We start from the raw sequence: 24,847 nt of genomic DNA, 5'->3' as shown, positions 1-24,847 counted from the left end.
CAAGAGTACCACGGTTTTTGATCTACGTAGGTAATATCCTGAAATGTTTATATAAATTATATATGGAAAATATTTATAATTTTTTCTTCAATTATGTGTGGAAATACCTCAAGAATGATTCCTCAACATTTGATCTATTCTTAAAATTTTTACAGCATTTTTATTCAAAAAAAGGTACAAATGTACCCGGTTATTGACCGTAGGGTTAAATAAATGAAAAAGAGAAACGGAAAAGCCACGGTGATGCATTGCAACCACCTCTTCCCCTCCTCCACCCAACAATCTAAAACCAAAGACTCACTGAAGCTGAAGTTTAAACTTAGTCGGAGGCTGTCTGTCCGTCTGTGGCATGCATAGTTGGATTTTTGTTGGATGCTGTTTCACTTCGGTTTGATGTGGTTCCAAGTGCTGTGATGTGTGTGTGTGGGGTGGCGGTGACTCCATGTCACGTTGTTTATATGATCGTGTGGTGTATGGGGTTTTAACCCCGAACAATCGTTGTGGTATTTTTGGTTCTAGAAGAACCAACGAATGAACGGATGAATGAATGGAAAAAGTGGAATTGTGTCTATTGACACAAAGACACTTTCGCTTTGCGATGAGTTTTTTCATTTTTTCGGAGGTCTCTCGTGTTCTATTCCCCATATGAGTGATGCGAATTGTTGCTCTGTTTCTATTTCGAAATTTTTTTCTGCGGAATTTTTAACGTTTGTTTTGGCCAAGCTCAAGAGGGAGAGGAGGTCAACCTCTTTTCATTTCACTTTTATTACTTCTCAAGTGGTGTAGTTGTTGTTGTCGTTTCACTTGTTCTTGTTGGTTAAGCTAGTTAGGTGTCAGTCGTCTATTTCGTTTGCCATCAGCGTTGTTTAGAGGATGGATATCTACAAATAGCAATGCTTTGTGGTTTTTTCGCTTTTACTCGCTTTGGAGGACTCTTGATAGTTTCTGGATACTATTTCTGTGCAATTTCTTTAATTACAAATTGAAACGCAAAGTACACTAACATTTGCTTTTTAAAAAAACATTTTCAGTTCCTTGACGAAGAGGAGGAGGAATATTGACTGGTTAAATAGCTACAGCTATAAATGGAAATTGAGATGAAATAGAGTACAAATGGACGAAATGGATAAATGACTGGTAATTGAAAATCATTTTATTAATCCTGAAACAACAAACTGTTGATGGACTTCGCTAAGTAAGCAAAGGATATAATATGGATAATGTATTGTAAAGAATAGAGAATTTAATTGAGGGTGCATAAATTACACTAGGCAAGCAAAAAAATTTTCTACGGTCCTGTGAATATTTTTTATAGGAAAACAATAGTCTCTGCGGACCTCTCGATTTTTTTTATACGAAAAAAAGTCCCTAAGGACCTTTCGATTTTTTTTCTATACGAAAAATAAGTCCCAACGGATTGCAAAAAAATACATACAAAAAAAAAATCCCAGTGAAACTCGATTTTTTTCTATACGAAAAAAAATCAGTCCCTGCGGTCCTGTCGAGATTTTTTTCTATACGAAAAAAATCCAGTCCCTACGGTCCTGTCGAGATTTTTTTCTATACGAAAAAAATCCAGTCCCTACGGTCCTGTCGAGATTTTTTTCTATACGAAAAAAAATCCAGTCCCTACGGTCCTGTCGAGATTTTTTTCTATACGAAAAAAATCCAGTCCCTACGGTCCTGTCGAGATTTTTTTCTATACGAAAAAAAAAATCCAGTCCCTACGGTCCTGTCGAGATTTTTTTCTATACGAAAAAAATCCAGTCCCTACGGTCCTGTCGAGATTTTTTTCTATACGAAAAAAATCCAGTCCCTACGGTCCTGTCGAGATTTTTTTCTATACGAAAAAAATAGTAGTCCCTACGGTCCTGTCGAGATTTTTTCCTATACGAAAAAAATAGTCCCTGTGGTCCTGTCGAGATTTTTTTTCTATACGAAAAAAATAGATTTTTTTCTATACGAAAAAAATAGTCCCTGTGGTCCTGTCGAGATTTTTTTCTATACGAAAAAAATAGTCCCTGTGGTCCTGTCGAGATTTTTTTCTATACGAAAAAAATAGTCCCTGTGGTCCTGTCGAGATTTTTTTCTATACGAAAAAAATAGTCCCTGTGGTCCTGTCGAGATTTTTGTCTATACGAAAAAAATAGTCCCTGTGGTCCTGTCGAGATTTTTTTCTAAACGAAAAAAATAGTCACTGCGGTTCTGTCGAGATTTTTTTCTATACGAAAAAATAGTCCCTGCGGTCCTGTCGAGATTTTTTTTCTATACGAAAAAAATAGTCCCTGCGGTGCTGTCGAGATTTTTTTCTATACGAAAAAACAGTCCCTTTAATACTGTGAATATGTTCCTATAATCGTTTTTGTTGTCCAGTGTGTTAGCGAGTACTTAATTCTTTGATAACGTGCATGTTCTCAAAAAACCCCTCAACCCTCCGGACAAACGTCAATAGAAAACCGATAAGTAAATGTTTTTCATGAAAATGATTTACTCTGTTCGCTTTTCGACTCTCATTTTAACGATTTTTGTTGTTATTCTTTGTAATCTTTTGCATTTTATTAGTAGTGCACAAATCGAACAAAAAATACATAATAACAGCAACAACAACACCACCACAAAAACCTAGAAGGGTAGAGAGGGAGAATGAAAAAATCGTGAATAGTTAATCCTGATAGTTACAGTTTCTGTTCAGGACGGTTCGGTTCAGTTGTATTCCAGTTATATTTTTGCAGTAACGATGAAAACGAGATACTGGAAAATATCTATGGCAACATGCAGCAGATGTAGGTTTGTGGTGTTGTTGTGTTTTGTTACTGGTATTGTAGCACTATTGCAGTGCAGCAATAGCGGGCTCGGTTCAACAGAGAGCACTGTTAAATATGGTTTAAGGGGATTTTCAAGTTATTCGTGATAACCCCAGATATATATAAAAATTCACATACAGATGCACATAGTAAACACATATACATGTATAGTTTTTTTTCTCATAGATACACTGATACGCTTTGTGTGCCCTCCATCCACATTTCAGTATGTGGTCCTGTTTCAGTTGAGGATTTTTTGTTGTTGTTCTCGCTAAAGGTTAAATTGAATTGTAAACGTATTGGATATTGTTTTAACCACAATAATACTTCCCCCAACCCCTTTCTTGCTTTTGTAAAAAATATCCTTTTATATCTCCGTTTCATATATTTGTTATCTTTATTAAATAAAAATCTGACAGACAGAAAGGGCTTTTGTATTATTTACAGAAACAAGCCCATCTGCCATCAATTGCAGAAAATATGCCAGAGGGAATGTGAAAGGTAAAAATTGAAATTTAAACATATCGACTTTATTCAAGAATACATTTTCTAGGATCGTCACAGGGTATGGATTTATTAAAGAATATTTTTTCAAGGGCTATCAGAGGCGTGGATTTATTAAAGAATATTTTTTCAAGGGCTATCAGAGGCGTGGATTTATTAAAGAATATTTTTTCAAGGGCTATCAGAGGCGTGGATTTATTAAAGAATATTTTTTCAAGGGCTATCAGAGGCGTGGATTTATTAAGAATATTTTTTCAAGGACTATCAGAGGCGTGGATTTATTAAAGAATATTTTTTCAAGGGCTATCAGAGGCGTGGATTTTTTAATTAATATTTTTTCAAGGTTGGTATTAGGCGTGACTTTTTTAATTAATATTTTTTCAAGGTTGGCATTAGGCGTGACTTTTTTAATTAATATTTTTTTAAGGTTGGTATTAGGCGTGACTTTTTTAATTAATATTTTTTCAAGGTTGGATTTATGAGGCATTTGTAATATAGAAAAACCATGATGCATATTTAAAACTTTCAAGGGCTATAAAAACCTATAAAAAATTGTGCGTGGATTTATTACAAATTTCTATAGAGGATTTTTCGGAAGTCTGGTGAAGATTTTGCGTAGGCCACCGTGACCTACAAATTGCTATAGAGGTGTAAACATTTCTATAGGATTTTTTTTATTAAAATTCCTTGGGAATTTTTTCGAATATTTTTTTTTTTATAGGGCTATCAGAGGCGTGGATTTTTTAAAGAATATTTTTTCAAGGGCTATCAGAGATATAGGCGTGGATTTTTTAAAGAATATTTTTTCAAGGGCTATCAGAGGCGTGGATTATTTTAGAAGTTTTTTTTCCGTAGCTCTCTAATATGGGTAATAATTGTCCACCTTAGTCCATAAAAATTGCTTTAGAGACCTACAAATTTCTGTAAAGGCTTTTTTTTTTTTTTTTTTTTGAAGTCTGTGGAAGCTTTTTCGTAGGCCACTGTGGCCTACAAATTGCTATAGGAAATTATACGTAGTTCTCAAAGTTTTTAAAATTTCTATAGGAATTTTTGTATAAGAATTCTATAGGAACTTTTTTGTAGGCCTTTGAGGCATGAAATGTGCATATAGGAAAATTTTAGGTCTACAAATTTCTATAGGAATCTAGGCCTAAGTGGAAAAAATGCTTAGTTGTTTTTTTTTTTTGCAGATAATATAACGACACTATGGCGTATAAGTTATGACATGACTCATACGCCCCCAAGCACCACTGCTTTAATAAGCGAATAACCTGCACTGCTTTAATAAGAAAAACCTCAGAAATTTCAATAGACAATTTTTTGTAGGTCAGAGAGGTCAACAAATTATCTTATATGTTTTTTTTTTTTTTTTTTGTAGCTCTCCAATATGGGTAATATTTTTCCACCTTTGTCCATAAAAATTGCTTTACATTCTCCCGGCAACCCACCTCAAATCATTATCAATTTAAAGTTTTGTTGTTCATCCATTTTTTTTCTCATGGTCCATCCATGTTTTATGGTCGCCACTACCGTAGTAATTACAGGTTTTTAATTGAATTTTAGTTTTTGTGTGCTCTTCTTCTTCGCCGTTGTTGTTAGTTGTGAAGGAGAGGAGAGCCGGCTTTTGTTAATGATATTCTATGGCGGTAGACAATACGTTTTTTACAATTCGTTCAGCATTTTTTCGAAGTACCAAAACATAAGGCCGTTACATTGCAGCGGAGAAAAAAAGACTAGACAGATAAAACAAAACTACTTCGAAAACAAAACCGATGTAAAGTAGAGAAAAAATGAAAAAAACACACAAAAAAAAAATAAATGAAATGTAACATAGAAAAAAAAACGAAAAAGAGTGGTAAATTCAAACACCGAACAGAATAGTGGATGGATGAGTGTGGGCGGACGGACAGACTCCACTGAATTTGTTTTGCATTTTGCAGTTGTAGTTTGAAGTTTGCAGTTTTTGTCCATTTCGCTTGCATTGCTTTTTGCATCGCGCGGATTATAAACCAAAAAGTTTTTCGATTAATTTACATGAAAAATAATGGCGATTTGAAAATGAAAAAAAAACACACATAGAAACACCACAAAGATGAAGTGCCAAAGTAGTAAGTGTGGTGGAGTAGGTGGTGGAGGACTGAGGAGCTATGTAAACAAATAAGAAAAGTTTTTAAATAATAATAATAGAAAGAAAAAACACCCAAATAAAATATGCAATGAACAAAGGAGACCAGGAGTAGGGAGGTGGATGCTCACTAATCCTTGCAGCACATAAAGTGACACACACTACTCATTGACTAACCAAGATTAATGCCTTATGCCATATATTTTGCTGCTGATTGGCAAGGGAAAGAGAGGGGGATGAGAGGGTGAGGTGTTTCCTTGTTTTTCAAAATGTTTCTTATGAAAAGGAAACGAAGAATAGATTCCATACAAAGCATAACACATTTCCCATTATTGAAGCTGGGAGAGGAATTTTCCAACTGCTGCTGCTGTTTGTCTTGCCGTTTGTTATCATTTTCCATTGACAGGCATTATTTATGCCACCTGAGATTTTTCACCATGGATATATGCGATGCCATTAGCATATCGTGTTATAAAACCATTCATAATCCTTCTTAACTTATTGTCAAACATTTGATATAGGATATATGGTGTGTGTGTGTATGTCACAATGACGGAATTTGTAAATGTATTTAAACAACAAATTGTTTTTATTGTAGGATTTTGTGCAGGATTTTAACAGATTATTGGAAACACTGAAATAAATAATAAGAAATATACAGAATTAGACTTACCTTAAATCCGGTCAATATGGTTCCATCTGAAAATAAAAGACAAAAGCAGTTTATTAAAAATTTTTTAGAGGCATGGAAACAAACGAATACATCCTCATACATACAAAAAGACGTGGCTCGAAACAACAGGTCCTAAGAAGAGTTTCCGTAGGCCATAGGGCCCTAAAAACTGATTATACGAATATACCTCGGAAACATAGTCGAACTCTAAGGTCTAGGAAAAAAATATAAATTGACATTTTTTATATTTCAAACCTTTTTAAATAATTGAGCTTCATATTTTTTAAACAAGAAATAATAATTGCTGACTGCGGGTCTTGGGGGCGTATAATTACTGTCATAACTCATACGCCATTGAGTTGCTAGATCACATGTAACAAATTCACCAAAAGGAAGGACATTTGTAGATAGCAGAGGTATTAAAAAAAAAATCCAAAAGCAATGGAAGACAGATATTTGTAGGTCTCTGAAGGCTAGGAGGAAATAATATATAAATTAGTTGCCCGTTGAGGTCCACGAAATATTTTCTATAAAAACTTGTACGAAGGCATATGATGGCTTTTATTATTATGAAGGCACATATTGTCCTATATAAATTGATCAGCCTTTGAGGCTAAGGAACAATTACCGAATGGAAATATGTAGGCCTGTGAGGCTTTCTTCTATATAACATACGCTTTTGGTCACAGCGGTACTTGAAAGCGTATGAGTCTGATCATAAATTATACGCCATGGTGTATATGTTTAATATGGAACTACAGAATAAGGCATACAGACAAAATTCTTATAGACATTTTGTCTATAATTTTTTCCTATAATTTTTTCCTTTTCATGCCACTGTGCACTACTAAAAATTTCCTATAGAAATTTTGTAGGCCATAATGGCCTACGAAAAATTTCCTTTAGAAATTTTGTGGGCCACACAGTGGCCTACGAAAAATTTCCTATAGAAATTTTGTGGGCCACACAGTGGCCTACGAAAAATTTCCTATAGAAATTTTGTGGGCCACACAGTGGCCTACGAAAAATTTCCTATAGAAATTATGTGGGCCACGCTGTGGCCTACGAAAAATTTCCTATTGAAATTTTGTGGGCCACATAGTGGCCTACGAAAAATTTCCTATAGAAATTTTATGGGTCACACAGTGGCCTACGAAAAATTTCCTATAGAAATTTTGTAGGCCACAGTGGCCTACGAAAAATTTCCTATAGAAATTTTGTGGGCCACATAGTGGCCTACGAAAAATTTCCTATAGAAATTTTGTGGGCCACATAGTGCCCTACGAAAAACTTAAAAAAAAAAATTGTGTAGGCTACCATGGTATACGAAAAATAGTTTATAAAAATTTGTAATACTTTGAAATAACCCTAGAGAATTTTTTAGACATCTAAAAGCCCACCAAAAAATGTCATATAGAAATTTTGTAGGCCAGAGAATGAATCTGTGGAGAATTTTTTGATTTTACGCTGTGGACGCTCAAGGAGTTATTAATCTTTTTCTGATTTTTTTTAACCTCTCTGATTGTTCCCAATGAATTTCCACACAAATATTTCTTTTATTGAAGTAAATTTCCAACAAACTGAAATAAATTACAATAGTGTCAAAGAAATAAATGCCAAAAAAATGGCAATTACATTTATCTGTCTGGCCAAGACAGCTACTCAATGTTTACCTAATTTTTGATAACGAAAATTTGGCCTTGGCCTTACTGTCATTGCATTTAAATTCAATACTATTGTCTATCCCACTTCCCCCTCATCCGCCCTCTCTCTGTCACCGTGATTCATTAATATGCAAATGACTATTTTATCACCTTAAATCACTGACTGCCTTGGCGGCTAAGCTAAGTATTATTTGTATTCCGAAGGCATAATAATGAAGGAGACACATAGACGTTTGACGATATGACCAATTAAAATGGCTATAATTGCAATAACAATGATAGCAACAACAACAGCAGCAACCACGGGAACATCATTGATGGCATCAATATCCATGAAAACGGAATGGCGACAACAAGGACAATGCCAAATACTTAAAAGTTTATTGATCCTTTAAATGGGATATAAGCAGCAACAAAAACAGCAGCAAATATGTTGTTTTCTCAGCTTAATGTTTTTAATGAGCTTTGAAGGAAGAAAAAAAGCAGAGCAGTGGACCATCAGTTGACTATCCAAACGTGTCCTTTATTTGGTCATTGTTTACACTTTACACTGCTGGCTCTAATGAGCGGGTGTATTTTTATTGTCCTTTACTCTCTTCTTCGTGTATATAAACTGTAATTAATTTTAAGCTTAAGTGCTAAAAATCGATTCAGATTAAAGATTTTTAATTATTTTATTCATGTGGACACAAAACTCTTTATCCAGCTAAAAATATTCAAAAAGATTTTTAATTCTAAATTTAAAAAAAAAACAATTATTTCATTTTTATAACTTCATTTATTCAAAATTTCGTTTATCCATTTTATGAATCCCATATTGATAAACTCAAGGTGGTAGCCTCATAAAAATTGATCACCATAAACCGATAAGTGAATGATAATTTTCAATTAGGACTTCCCCTTCTCGTTCGGTCACTTCGTTCACAAATAAAACTGTTTTCATGATTCTACTACCTTTTTATAGTTTAGGGACCATTAAATGAACGTTCCCGTTTCAAACTTTATCCTTTAAATGGGTAATAACAATAACAAAAGCAACAACAACATATTGTTTGCTTATTATTTTGAGTGAAAAGCAGATTGAATTTTTTTTATACCCTTCACCACACTGTGGTACAGGATATTATGTCTTTGTGCATATGTTTGTAACTGGCAAAAGCAATCGAGATAGACACATGGTTCCTTTTGATTTATGCATGTCAGTCCGTCCGTCTGTCCATGTTAAAAAGCGAATTAGATGAAATTTGGCACAACTGCTTTATTCGGCCCAAGGACGAAATTGGGAAAAATCGGTTCAGATTTAGATATAGCTCCCATATATATTTTCGTCCGATTGTAGATAAATAGTGCACCAAAACCCCTGTATATCCTTCGATTTGCATGAAATTTGGCATTGCGAACTGAATAAAGTCCAGAACGATGTGTATTAAATTTCGTGAAAATCGATTCAGATTTAGATATTGGTCCCACATATATTTTCCTCCGATTTAAGGTAAATAGTGCACCAATGTCCCTATATAGTCTTCGATTTGCACGAAATTTGACACAGCGTACAAAATTAAGTCTAGATCAATGTGTGTTAAATTTCGTGGAAATCGGTTCAGATTTAGATATAGCTCCTATACATATTTTCGTCCGATTTTATGTAAATGGTGCACGGAAGTCCCTATATATCCTTCGATTTGCACGGAATTTGGCATAGCGTACTGAATTGAGTCTTTAATGATGTGTGCTAAGATTCGTGAAAATCGGATCAGATCTAAATATAGCTCCCATATATATTTTCGTCCGATTTAAGGTAAATAGTGCACCCAAGTCCCTATATATCCTTCGATTTGCACGAAATTTGGTACAGCGTACTGAATTAAATCTAAACCGATGTGTGTTAAATTTCGTGAAAATCGGTTCAGATTTAGATAATGCTCCCATATATATTTTCGTCCGATTTTATGTAAATGGTGCACGGAAGTCCCTATATATCCCTCGATTTGCACGAAATTTGGTACAGCGTACTGAATTAAGTCTAGAACGATGTGTGTTCAATTTCGTGAAAATCGGTTCAGATTCAGCTATATCTAGCTCCCGTATATATTTTTGTCCGATTTAAGGTAAATAATGGACCCAAGTCCCTATATATCACTCGAATGATGTGTGTTATGTTTCGTGAAAATCGGTTCTGATTAAGATATAGCTCCCACATATATATTTTCGCCCGATTTAATGTGAATGGTGCACCAAAGCCCCTATAAATTTTCCGATTGGCACGAAATTTGACAAAACGTTCTGAATTAAGTCTAGAATGATGTGTATTAAGTTTTGGAAAATTGTACCCATTACCCTCTTGTATTTACCCATACGGGTGAAGGGTGTCATATATTCGGCCCCGTTCGACTTTTGAACTTTCCTTACTGGTTTTTTAATGGAAGATTACTTTTTTGTTAGTTCTTAGAAAACAAGCATGACAGTATGTCTGAAACACGTTTAGAATAGACAAGTCCAAAATCTTGAACTCAAATACATTTTTCTGATTTTTTTAAAAACAATGAACTTCGTGGATTCTTTTATATATTTATCAAGGAATACATTTTAGGGATCAGAATCAAGGACTACTGGACTAAGTACTAGCAACAGTCTAGTACTGTAGAAATGAATTTTAATCGGCCTCTTTTATTCCCTTTTCAAAATTAAATTTCCGATATTTCTCTTCAATTCCAGAAATTGTATTAAAACTCCCAACAAAGTCCATATCTCCCTCCCCTCATCCATCGCTATATAAACATCCATTACTCAGTCAATGCGCCATGTTGCCTTGCCATCGCTTCGCCATTGTGGTTTACCCAACTAATTAATAATTTATTAATACCACAGGGTATTAAGTCCACTACTATTTACCAAGTAGTATTTGTGTACACATACGTTACTTTGTGTGTATGTATGTATTCGTCTGTGTGTGTGTGTTATTATATTTGTTTTTGTGTCTATGGATTAGTAACTAACTACATATGTAAATATTTATGCTTACTTTTAATGCAATCTCATTCATTATTGTCGCCATTCGGCTGGCTCACCACCCCACAAGCGCCCCTTCATGCACAGGCAGTTCGACAGGCCAAGGCATTAGCAATGCAAATACCATTCGCCAAAAACTTTCGGATAAATTATAAGTTTTTCAATTAATGGGATTAAGTTTTAGTAAGAAAATTAATTGAAAGTTATTGCCAAGACCACCACGACGAGGAGTGAAAGTTGGAAAAGGGAGTAGTGTTGGAGGTTTAGTTGCTATGGGCTCCCACTTACTTTATGGAGCTAAGTATGGTAGGTTATAGTAGTTTATATCAATTATTATTTATTTATATTATATACATTAAGTAGATTAGGCAGATCGAGAAAGTACAACTATTTGAAGTTGTTTATAAAGAAAATAGCCAAAATGATGCCATTGGGGATCTTCATGGGGCTCTATGGCATTATTCTGAAACACTCATTTGAAACTCCTATGGATATGTATAAAATATAGATAGATAATCCTTTATAAAATATTTTTAAAAAATCCACGCCTCCTGTTAGTCCTGCCTATGGATAATCCTTTATAAAATATTTTAAAAAAATCCACGCCTCCTATTAGTCCAACCTATGGATAATCCTTTATAAAATATTTAGAAAAAATCCACGCCTCCTGTTAGTCCTGCCTATGCCTGTGGTTTATTTTTAAAATATACACGCCAATAGTTAGCCCTTTTAAATATTCAAACCAGTAGGGAAAGTAGCAAAGTCGGTCTTGGCCGACTATATGATACCCTTCACCACTTTGGGTATATTGTACATATGTATTCTTACAATTGCATATCACTGTTCCCTCGAAAAAACATGCTCATGTCTTTCTGCAACCTATGATAAATTTAATTTCATTCGGGCAGATTTAGAGTCGTCTGCGTACCATGGGACAAATTTATTGAAAACGATTTCTAGCAAAATTGATACACGCTATTCAGTATGCCGCACTGTTAAAAATTTAATCTCAATCAGGCAACCGATCGAAATATATATGGGAGCTATGGCTGCATCTGCACCAATTCGGACAAAGATTAGGAGTTTGGTGCACCATTTACCTAAAATCGGACGAAAATATATGTGGGAGCTCTATCTAAATCTGAACGGATCTTCACAAAACTTAGCTCACATCATTCTAGACTCAAATCGGTACGCTATGTAATTAAAGACTCAATTCAGTACGCTATGCCAAATATCGTGCAACTCGAAGGATATACAAGGACTTTGGGGCACCATTTACCTAAAATCGGACGAAAATATGTATGGGGGATATATCTAAATCTAGACCGATTTTAATGAAACTTAACGTACATCATTCTAGACGTAATTCATTACGCTGTGCCAAATTTCGTGCAAATAGAAGGATATATAGGGACTTTGGGTCACCATTTACCTAAAATCGGACCAAAATATATGTGGGAGCTATATTTAAATCTGAACCGAGTTTCACGAATCTTAGAACACATCATTAAAGACTCAATTCAGTACCCTTTGCCAAATATCATGCAACTCGAAGGATATATAGGGACTTCGGGGCACCATTTACCTTAAATCGGACAAAACTATAATGGGAGCTATATCTAAATGTGAACCGATTTTCACGAAACTTTCCACACATCATTCTGGACCTCATTCAGTACTCTATGCCAAATTTCGTGCAAATCGAAAGATATATAGGGACTTTGCTGCACCATTTACCTAAAATCGGACGAAAATATATATGGGAGCTATATCTGAATCTGAACCAATTTTCTTCAATTTTAACAGGGTTCGTCCTTGGGTCAAATGAGTTACTTGTGCCAAATTTCATCCAAATCGAAACATTAATGCGACCTGTACTTTGTTTACAATTTAACATCTACAGACGGACGGACAGGCATAAATAGGCTCACAATGTGATTCTATGCATATTCTCAAGAGGAACCATGTGTCTCTTTTCCTTTTGCCTGCCTAAAACATATGCACAAAGCCATAATACCCTGTACCACAGTGTGATGAAGGGTATAAAAATCTACGTCTGTTGATGGTCAGCTGGATCGTATGAGTTATTCCCCATATAGTATACGCAACACTGAACCCATGACAATATTGTACTTAAAATTGTCTCCCTTTGGTATAACACTCTCCGAAGAGAATATAACAGTTATTTGTGAGGGCCAAAGAGAGTATAAATAACACAGTAGAAAAATATTTAAAAACACATGTTATAAAGAGACAAAAATTAGTCCCGCTTCATTATAAGACTTTTTGTAAGTGGTGGTCTTCGAAAGTAAAGAGCAAAATTTCGAAGAGAATTATTTGTCTTATTTTTCGCACACGACTTTATTTACAGCATATTTATAGCTTCACCATGTGAACATCCAATTCAGTGTAACTTAGCAACTCAACCGAACGTGTTGTATCCTTGTTTTCTATCACTTCGATATTTTTATTCGGAACGTATATTTCAATATTCGTCGTTGATGGAAAAAAAAATACGTTGAACTTGTTGTTTGTGTTCTGCGTTCATTTTTTTTTGTGTTGTGTTGTCGGAAGTCTGCTTTTTACCTACCAACCGTAAAGGAACCTTGAACTTGACATAGAAATATTATAGTGGATATTTCGTCATTACAAAAAAAGTGAAACGAAAAGAGAACGGAAAAAAGAAAAAATAAAAAACGGAAAAATAAACGTTTACTTGTCTATCATTTTGATACCGGGCGAAAAGGGAAAAGAAGTTGTCGAAAAAATATGTGTTTATATATGAGTGTGCCACAGTGGTGGAATTTACAAAAATTTGCCCGTGCGGTAAATGAAAGAATTAATCACACCATCGATGTGACATTTATGTTAATTTATTTTAAATGTTGGAAACGATGCTCCAAGGCAGAGGATTGCAAAATACAGCAGATCGAGGATAATGATGTGGATACTGGTCAGTGTTTGGGTGTTAATTGTGTGGAAATAAAATCGAAATGTACAAATAGCCATTGGCTAAATGGTACTGGCAGCAATAAAGTGCTTAAACATCATCAAAATGTCACAAACAGTTATTCCCGCCACCACCAACACCGCCATCACCCGCAATCAAGTGAAACAAATGTAATAAATATCAATTATTTCCCGCCAGAAGCAGCAGAAACTGCCACAATTACAACAAAAGAATTACCACGGACCCAAGTCCTGCCGCCACACCATCTTCATCGAGACCCTCAGTCGCAGCAGCAATCACACCACCAACATCCGCCCCTGCCTGGCCATCATCAGCAAGTGTGTAATCATCATGAACAATTATTGTTGGTGGCGGACATGAAAGTCAAAACAATACCACCACTACCGACACCATGCGCACCACTACACATTTAAGTCAAATGTATGACAACATCCGTTTCGGCCGATAACGACAAATGTAAATATAAATCATTGAGCAGCAGCAGCAACTCTTGTTGTTGTCATGATGGCAGAGTGATCTCCTGCGAACTGTAGTTAAACATACACACACAAATATACAAAATAAATATGTAGATAAAAACAAACAAATAAAACAGTCGTATATAATTGTTGTGTGATAAAAAAAAACAACATCATTATTACAAATGCAACCACGAACACCCCCAGCAGAACCCTCTCCTCCTCCGTGTGATGACAAACCACAGTTTCCATGTCATTTTTTTTTATTATTACATATATATCTCAATGAATTTGGATGTGTATAATAATATTGTAAATAATAATTGCGGAATAACACGCCAGCACACTCACACACATACACATACAATCATACGTATATGTGGGTATGGATATATCCTTTGCTGTAAAAAATAACAAAGAGGTAATTATCGAACCTTGACATTATAATAAATATTCAATTATTTGTGTGAGCGTGTCAATGAGTGTGAATGTTTGTGTGTAGTATTCAAAATGATGTTTTAATGTAAATGCCATGAAATATTTATAAATTGTGAAAGACAACAACAACAACAGCAACGTGTAATCTGGAGAATCCAAACAATGTCACACAACACAATTGTAAAAGTTAATATTAAATAATAATTTAAATTAATTAAAGCTGGGGAAAATAAGTGAAATGAAACGAATAAAATTAATAATAATGGGAATCAAGTTAAATATTGGTCATGGTTCCCATGACCACGAGGCCTTGGCGTAGGTATATAAATATGCCTTTTTTAATTTTTTTCAAGGACTAACAAAAGACGTGGATTTCTTAAAGAAGACTTTTTCAAGGGTCATATCAGGCGTGGATTTCTTAAAGAAGACTTTTTCAAGGGTCATATCAGGCGTGGATTTCTTAAAGAATATTTTTCAAGGCTCATATCAGGCGTGGATTTATTAAAAAAAAATTCAATGCTCTTATGTGGCGTGGATTTCTTAAAGAAGACATTTTCAAGGGTCATATCAGGCTTGGATTTATTAAAGAAGACTTTTTCAAGGGTCATATCAGGCTTGGATTTATTAAAGAAGACTTTTTAAGGGTCATATCAGGCGTGGATTTATTAAAGAAGACTTTTTCAGGGGTCATATCAGGCGTGGATTTTTTAAAGAAGACTTTTTCAAGGGTCATATCAGGCGTGGATTTCTTAATGAAGACTTTTTCAAGGGTCATATCAGGCGTGGCGTAGGGATGATAGATACCAAGCAACGGCTTTGATTGGCTTTAACATGGCGAAGCCCAGGCATATCTTGGTCCCTCTTTCATCTCAATTGTGGACACTGACCTCCCCGCGGTGCCACCTGGGGAGCTATTCTCATCACCCGATGAAATAGTGAGCTAATATGTGCCGCGAGTTCACCCATAAGAACTATAAAAAAATGGGTTGAGGCGTCGGGTTAGTTGCCCACTCTCGGAAAACCCAACCTACTATGAAAAAGCAAAGAAAAAGAAAACCAAACCCCCATAATGTTGACGACCCCCGCAAACGTATAAAGGACCACGATCTGCGAATCTGCACTTGGAATGTGCGCACGCTATACAGAACAGGGGCAGTGTTCGCTTTGGCGGATATACTTAAGAAGTACAAAGCCGATATTATTGCCTTACAGGAAATGCGATGGAAAGGGACAGGCGTAAGTAAATCAGACGATTACGCCCTGTATTATAGCTGCCATGAAACGAGACATGAATTTGGCTGCGGATTTATGGTTAACAGGAGAATAAAAGACCTTGTCTCTAGATTCACTCCAGTAGATGAGCGAATTGCTATAATCCGTATAAAAGCGAAGTTCTTTTACATCAGTCTAATTTGCGCCCATGCTCCGACCGAAGATAAAGATGAACAGACCAAAGATATATTTTATGAGCGCCTAGAAACAGCATATGACCGTTGCCCTGGCCATGACATTAAAATTCTGCTAGGAGATTTTAATGCAAAAATCGGAAGGGAAAATATCTTTGGCCCCACCGTCGGAAAATTCAGCCTTCATGAAGAAACTTCCGACAACGGCATGAGGTTGATCGACTTCGCGGCAGCAAAAAACATGGTAGTTAGCAGCACCAGATTCAAGCATCTCGATATACACAAGGCCACCTGGATTTCTCCTGATCAAGTAACGAGAAATCAAATTGATCATGTTGTGATAGACGGAAGGCATGCATCCAGTGTGTTAGACGTCCGATCGATCCGAGGAGCGAATATCGATTCGGACCATTACCTTGTGGCAGCCAAGGTACGCACCCGTCTAAATGTTGCAGCAAAGGTGCGATCTAATACAACACGGAAACTCGACGTCGAAAAGCTGCAAACACAACAGGTAGCCGAGGCCTACTCCGCTCAACTTACCCATCTGCTTGAAGAAAGCACTTCTTGTCCCGATAATAGTATAGAAACACAATGGCAAAGAATTGCCCACTCCCTACAAACTGCAGCAAAAAGAACAATTGGGTACCAAAAACCACCACCAAGAAACCCATGGTACGATCAGGAGTGTCGTAATGCTACTGATGTGAAAAACGCAGCGTATAGGGCAACCCTGCAGACAGTAGCAACACGTAACGTGATGGAGAATTATCGGGAGAAAAGGAGAGAGGAGAAACGTGTTTTCAGAAAAAAAAAGAAGAAAGAACAAGAAAAACGTGAGCGTGAGCAAATCGAGATGTACAGGAGTCAGAATGAAGTCCGGAAATTTTACCAACGAGTAAAACACCAAACCGAAGGCTTTGGTGCAGGCACATCCTCCTGTAGAGATGAAGAAGGAAACCTGGTGACAGATACAGACAGCGTGTTGAGGATCTGGAAGGAGCATTTCGAAAAGCTACTAGTATCAAATAGTGGCGATGAAGAAGATACCCCAGAACCAATAGGAGATGATGGTATAGAGTGTATACCACCTAGCCAAGATGAGGTCATAAAAGCAATTAATCGGCTCAAGAACAACAAAGCAGCAGGAGCCGATGGGTTACCAGCCGAACTATTCAAGACTGGTGGCCAGATGCTGGTCAGGAGCATGCACCAGCTGATTAACACAATTTGGCTAGATGAATGCATGCCCAATGATTGGAACCTCAGCATCCTGTGTCCCGTGCACAAAAAAGGAGACAAGACGATATGTGCCAACTATAGAGGAATAAGTCTCCTTCCCATCGCATATAAAGTGCTATCCAGTGTGCTGTGTGAACGATTGAAGCCAATGGTCAATGACATCATCGGACCATACCAATGCGGCTTCAGACCTGGCAAATCGACCATTGACCAGATTTTCACTCTGCGCCAAATCCTGGAAAAGACCCACGAAAAACACATCGACACATATCACCTATTTGTCGACTATAAAGCCGCATTCGACAGTCCTATCCGTTCAGAGGTGTTTAAAGCCATGTCTGCGTTCGGCATTCCTGCAAAATTAATACGGCTATGCAGGATAACTTTAAGTGGCACAAGGTCAGCCGTTAAAGTAGGAAAGGACCTATCGGAGCCCTTCAATACCGAACGAGGATTCAGACAAGGTGACAGTTTGTCGTGTGATCTTTTTAACATCCTACTGGAAAAGGTCATACGAGACGCAAAGGTGAACAGAAATGGCACTCTGTACACCAAACAACACCAGTTACTCGCCTACGCCGATGACATCGATATAATGGGTCGAACATTGCGAGCGGTAACAGCCACCTTTGAACAAATTGAAAAGGAGTCTGCCAAAGTGGGTCTGGCAGTAAACGGCGAGAAGACCAAGCTGATGGTATCAACGCGCAAGACGTCCAGTAGACTCGGACCAACTGTGGAACTTGAGAACTACAGCTTCGAGGTAGTTAAAGACTTTATATACCTTGGTACCGCCATAAATAAAACGAATGATATCAGTTTTGAAATTCGGAGAAGGATTGTGATGGCCAACAGATGCTACTATGGTCTAAGTAAGCAGTTTAGAAACAAGGCCACCTCTCGCCAGACCAAACTCACACTTTACAAGACGCTGATACTACCCGTGCTATTATATGGATCAGAAGCATGGGTACTTGCGCAAGCAGATGAGGCAGCGCTTGGGGTGTTTGAGAGAAAAATTCTCCGAAAGATCTACGGGCCGATCTGCGTCGACGGTGAATATCGGCGTCGAATGAACCACGAGCTCTACAATTTATACGCAGACATCGACATAGTCAGTCGTATTGAGCTGCAGCGACTACGGTGGCTAGGCCATGTTGTGCGGATGAATGAAGATGCCCCAGCTCAAAAGGCATATAAAAATGAGCCTACGGATGGTTCCCGTAGAAGGGGAAGGCCACGAATTAGATGGAAAGACCAAGTAGAAAACAACATCTTGGAACGTGGTCTTCCAAATTGGTGGACTTGCGCACAAGACCGACGCGCTTGGAAATCTTTTTTAAGCTCGGCTTATGGAACAACCGTTCTGTAACAAGCCAGCTAAGTAAGTAAGTAAGTATATCAGGCGTGGATTTCTTAAAGAAGACTTTTTCAAGGGTGATATCAGGCGTGGATTTCTTAAAGAATAGTTTCTCAATGGTCATATCAGGCGTGGATTTCTTAAAGAATAGTTTCTCAATGGTCATATCGGGTGTGGATTTATTAAAGAATAGTTTTTCAAGGACTACATTAACGCCTGAATTTAAAGGCGTGGATTTTTTAAATAATATTTTTTCAAGGGCCATATCAAGCGCGGATTTTTTAAAGAATATTTTTTCAAGGGCCATATCAAGCGCGGATTTTTTAAAGAATATTTTTTCAAGGGTCATATCAGGCGCGGATTTTTTAAAGAATAATTTTTCAAAGCCTGGATTTAAACAAATATTTGTATACCTTACACAACTATGTTGTCAGGGTATTATAGCTTTGTGCAGCCCCAAGTGTTTGTAACGCCGCGAAATATTGGTCCTAGACCCACCTTTAAGTATACCGATAGTCATATCTCGACTAGCTGAGTCGATCTAGACATGTGTGTCCGTCCGTCCGTCTGTTCATTATAAATTGTAAACACGATACAAGCCACAGTTATGGACCAATCTTTACGAAATATTGGATGTAGGATGGGTTTTAGCCAATGAATACCCCTATTGTTTTTGGTAAAGATCGGTTAATAGTTAGGGGATGAAATGGACCAACAACTTTATTTTTGTCCGATTTTCTGATCAATCCACAGGTCTCAATTATGGCCCAAACATCGCGAATTTTGTACATGGAGAAGGGAATCGTGTCAAAGACTAAGCATAGAATAAGCATAGCTGGTCAAATGGATCCTGATTTTTGTGTGAAAATGACAAAATTTGTATTCTATAGCCCTGAAGGAATTAGACCCGAGAAATTGATAGTAGAGGAGTGGTTGATCTTTAAATTGATACCAATTATATTGTCGTATGTACTCTGACGTATTCAGATATTATTTAGTAACCCATTACCAAACTAGAGGGCGTAAATATAGCTCTGATCGCTTTGAAATTTTGCATGAGATATGGTCAAAGACAGTGCCTATAATTTTCGGTGATGATCAGATAATAATTTTGGAATGAAGTGGACCAAAAACTTTTGTTTTTTGTGTGTTTTTAGGCTCGATCGATCACAACACATCCCACGGTGAAACGAATCTGGCCAAGTAATTAGAAGGCCTGTACTGAATAGAAGTAATATTTTTTGTCCTCTAGCCGGTCAAAAGGGTGCAAATATCAGAATATAGAACCACAAAATGTTAGATCTTCATGGAAGTTATGTAGGGTATCATATGGTTGGCCCCGTCCGACTACTGCTCCGCTCACTGGTTTTAAGACTACAATTAGGCGTGGATTTAAAAATATATATTTTGTATATTTATTATACATTTTAATATTGCGATGAAGCACATTTCCGGATAGAAAAAATTCTCAGAATCACAGGTCCTAATTTTTTCGGATAGAAAAATTTCTCAGGACCGCAGGACCCAATTTTTTTGGCATAACAAATTCTCAGGGCCCCAAGTCCCAATCTCGGGACCATTGGTTTCAATTTGTCCCAATAGCACAAAAAATTGAGGACAACAGACTCAAGGATTGATGTTTTTAATAAAAATAATCCAATTATCTATGAAAATGAGGACCTCAGTGTATTAAAAACGAATATTTGGAAATGTTTGTCCTCTAGGATTGATTAGTTTGTCCTCTAGAATTGATTGTTAGGTAGCAACTACCAAAAAATGTCGAACTAAGGTTCAGAAATATTTTTCTCTTATCAAAAATATATGTGTACTGTTTTGATGAACCTATTTAATTTGCGTACGAACCTATTGTGTGCTTAATTATTCGGCTTTAATTTGAATTCATTGGCTGTGAAGAATGACTCATATCATCATTGCCGCTATCTATGAACAGAAAATTTTACCCTGCCATAACATGGGCAAATTTACGAATTTAATATCATTGCTGATGTGGTGAAATTTCATTCAATTGTTGTTGTCGTCCTTCGAACGAGGAGGAGGAGTAGAAGTAACATTCCAACGAAATAATTCCCCACAATTTTCAAAACTCATTACTTGACTTTTGGGTTCATTGAAATACGACAACAACTACTACTACGACCGGCTCAACAAGTTGATGGTGGTAATTATGAAATTGATAAATGTTGGCTGGTTGGTTGGGTGGCTGGATGGATGGAAGGAAGTGAAATGAGCCACAAGTATCTTCCAAATGGCAAGTGAGTGAAATCCTCACAACCAACCAGCATAATAATGAAGATATTCATCCTTATCAAAATGAAATGATTCAAAAATCCTCTGGCGTAATTAATTTTCCCAAAACTCCCAAAACGTTCATTAGATGAGAATATGTTTTGCTCAGCATTCTTCGTTGAGCAGCTTATTTTTCTAATTTGAAGTGGATAAAAAAACTCTGTAGATTATTTGCATAAAATATTAAAAATATAAGTATGTATTAGAAAAAAAAAAGAAGTTGTAGCAAAGCAAGCATGGCGTAAATTAATAGAGAAAAAATCTATGTGTAGCAATAAAAGCAAATAAAGAGGGGAGTTAAGAATAAATGAATCTCTGTCTCTCTGTATTCAAATAAGTCATGAATAATTAACTTGAATCAACCGTGTGGAGAGGAAAACGATGAAATGGAAATAATATTTAATGGAAATTGGACTTGCAGTTGTATTAATCGTAATTCGAGTAAAGAGAAAGTGGAAAAATCCAAAAACGATTTTAAAATAGAAATAGAAATTACGAGATCAAAGGAACATTTTTTCTGTACCAAAAAATTTGCACCATGGCCAAAGGTGATTTTTTTATAGAAAAAGTAATCCCCGTGATTTTTTTCTAATGGAAAATTTTTCTTTCATTTTTCTATGGAAAATATCCACTTTTTTCAAAAAAAAAAAAAAAACATTACCCTAGTAATGCTCGATTTTGACGTGTGGTATTGTAAATTTATACCAAAACCAGTGAGCGGAGCAGTATAGTCGGACGGGGCCGACCATATGATACCCTACACAACTATCACGGAGCTCTAACTTTCTGCTGATGTTTATTTCGAGCCTTGGCAATATTTCTGATATTTGCACCGCCTTGCCGATTAGAGGTCAACAGCACCTTTTCCTTACACTGACATATTTTCCGAATATTACTAATATTCAGTCCTTCTAATTACTTGTCCATATTCCTTTCACCGTGGGTTTTGTTGTGATGTTCGGCTTTCAATTGTGGCCTATAGATCGACTCGAAAAAAAAACACAAAAAATTACGTTTTCGGCCCATTTCATCCCAAAATGACTATGTGATCATCACCGAATATTATAGGCGTTGTCCTTGACCATAACTGGAATATCATGGAAAATTTCAAAGCGATCAGCGCTACAATTCCGCCCTCTAGTGTGGTAATGGGTTACTAAATAATATATCAGTACGTAAGCGCCCGTAAATATTTATGTGTAACTCCCGCATCCGAATACATACGACCATATAATTGGTATCAATTTAAAGGTCAACCACTCCTCTTGAACATACTATCAACTTATCGGGTCGACGACATTCAGGGGCAAATATATACGTCATAGAATACAAATTTTGTAACTTTTCACACAAAAGTCAGTGTCCATTTGACCCGCTAAATATTGACCGATCTGTATGAAAACAGGCATACTTATTCTTTGGCCCAATCCACTTCTCCATGCACAAATTTGCGGTGATTGGGCCATAATTGCGGCCTCTGGAGCGACCAGAAAAACCGACAAAAATAAAGTTTTTGGTCCATTTCATCCCCTAAATATTAACCGAACTTTACCAAAAGCAATATGTGTCTTCATTGGCCAGAAGTGATCCTACATGCAAATTTTCGTGAGGATTGATCCATAACCTGTATCGTGTTTACAAATCCTTATGAACAGACAGACAGAGTAACGGACACAAATTTATGTTCGCAACAGCGATTTTTTCATTTTGCACTCTAGTGTATCGACTCAGCTAGTCGACATATGACATATGATCGATGTACTTAAAGGTGGGTCTAGGACCATTATTTCGCGGCGTTGCAAACTTTTGGGGCTGCACAAAGCTATAATACCCTGACAACAAAGTTGTGTAGGGTATAAAAATATTCAATTTTATTTTATCAAATTGATTTGCACTTACCTCAGTGACCAAGGTGGATGGAAATTGCTCTCAAATTAAGAAAAACTTATTGTAACCCCACATTCAAATACACATAACCTAAAAATAGAAATAAAATAAATAAAAATACAATCAGTTTTAAGGTGAGGTGAGATTGAAATACATAAACTTTGTTTGTCAAAGTTTTCAAAAAATCAAAAAAAAAAAAAATACCACAATCAGCAGTTGCAATCACCTACTAAAGTTTAACAAAACAACTTTTTGTTTTGGCTAAAGTAAATCTAATGACCTCCTTTCTACACTAAGCGAAAGGAGATACAGAACTGGAGCTCCCTAACCCTTACATCGATGATTATTTTTAAGTTAACTGGGTAGAGGTAAGGTTCCAAAGTAAATCACAAAGAGGTCAAGTGGAATTTAATATTAAAAAAGCGTGAAATGTTCGACAACAACCTTAAAATGTAGGGAGGAGTGTTGTAATAAATGTTTCTTGGAATTTTTAAATTATTTTCTATTTAAAGTAATTTAGAAGTAGATTAAAGTTAATTGTACCTCAAAGCTCTAGATGAGAACAAAACAAAAACAATGAGTATAAGGTGAGAGATAATCTCTTTAATTTATTTGAATTACTTAATTAATTCTAGGAAAATGCTGCAGGTGCAAAATAAGAAATTTTTGTCGACAAGGAAACAAACCAAAAAAAATCTCTTTTTTTGTGCTAAGAAAAAAAAAACAGGAACCGAAGGTGACAATTTTTTTTCGTATAGGAAAAATCCACAAAATCCGAAGGGCAGTTTTTTGTAGAGAACAAAATTACTTGGCCCGCTGGAGACAATTTTTTTCCTAAAGAACACAATTCACAGGTCCCGCTGGGGACTACTTTTCTTACAGGAAAAAATTTCCCATAGATTATTCGTATAGAAAAAAATCACAGGACCCGCAGGGTACTTTTCATATAGAAAAATCTTCACAGGACTCGCAATGGACAATTTTTTCTTATAGCAAAAATTCACAAAATCGTGGGGACTATTAATTCGTATAGAAAAATACAAGACCCATAAGTTACAATTTTACATGTAAAACAGTAACTTATGGGTCTTGTATTTTTCTATACAAAGTAATAGTAATAGGGGTTTCAATTTTTCTCGTGCTAAAAAATATTCTTTAATACACTTATGATGGTACCCTTGAAAAAGTCTTCTTTAATAAATCCACGCCTGATATGACCCTTGAAAAAGTCTTCTTTAATAAATCCACGCCTGATATGACCCTTGAAAAAGTCTTCTTTAATAAATCCACGCCTGATATGACTCTTGAAAAAGTCTTCTTTAACAATTCCACGCCTGATATGACCCTTGAAAAAGTCTTCTTTAATAAATCCACGCCTATATGACCCTTGAAAAAGTCTTCTTTAATAAATCCACGCGTGATATGACCCTTGAAAAAGTCTTCTTTAAAAAATCCACGCCTGATATGACCCTTGAAAAAGTCTTCATTAATAAATCCACGCCTGATATGACCCTTGAAAAAGTCTTCTTTAAAAAATCCACGCCTGATATGACCCTTGAAGAAGTCTTCTTTAATAAATCCATGCCTGATATGACCCTTGAAAAAGTCTTCTTTAATAAATCCAAGCCTAATTAGACCCCTGACAAAATATTCTGTAATAAATCCACGTTCCTGATGGCGTTTGAAAAAATATTGTAAATCCACGCTATTGATGGCCCTTGATTTTTTTAGTAAATCCACGCCTTGATTGAAAACTAGACTTCAGGCTCCTCTGATTTTTCCTATGAAAAAAAACTGACCTCTAGGTTTCTCTTGTTTTTATCTATAGAAAAAAGACTGGACCAAGCAAATATTTTTTCTATAGAAAACAATTCTCAGGATGACAGGGGACAGTTTTTTCTATAGAAAACAAATAATATGATCACTTAAGCTCTTCTATAGTTTCTCTATAGTCCACCACCCCTCATGCCCTCTAACTGTCCTTCAATGCCTTGTT

Source organism: Musca vetustissima, unplaced genomic scaffold, assembly GCF_032173495.1.
Source record: "Musca vetustissima isolate MV318-11 ecotype Yass unplaced genomic scaffold, APGP_CSIRO_Mvet_v1 utg10360, whole genome shotgun sequence".
Classification (NCBI taxonomy): Eukaryota; Metazoa; Arthropoda; class Insecta; order Diptera; family Muscidae; genus Musca; species Musca vetustissima.
Note: the sequence above shows the minus strand (reverse complement) of the source record.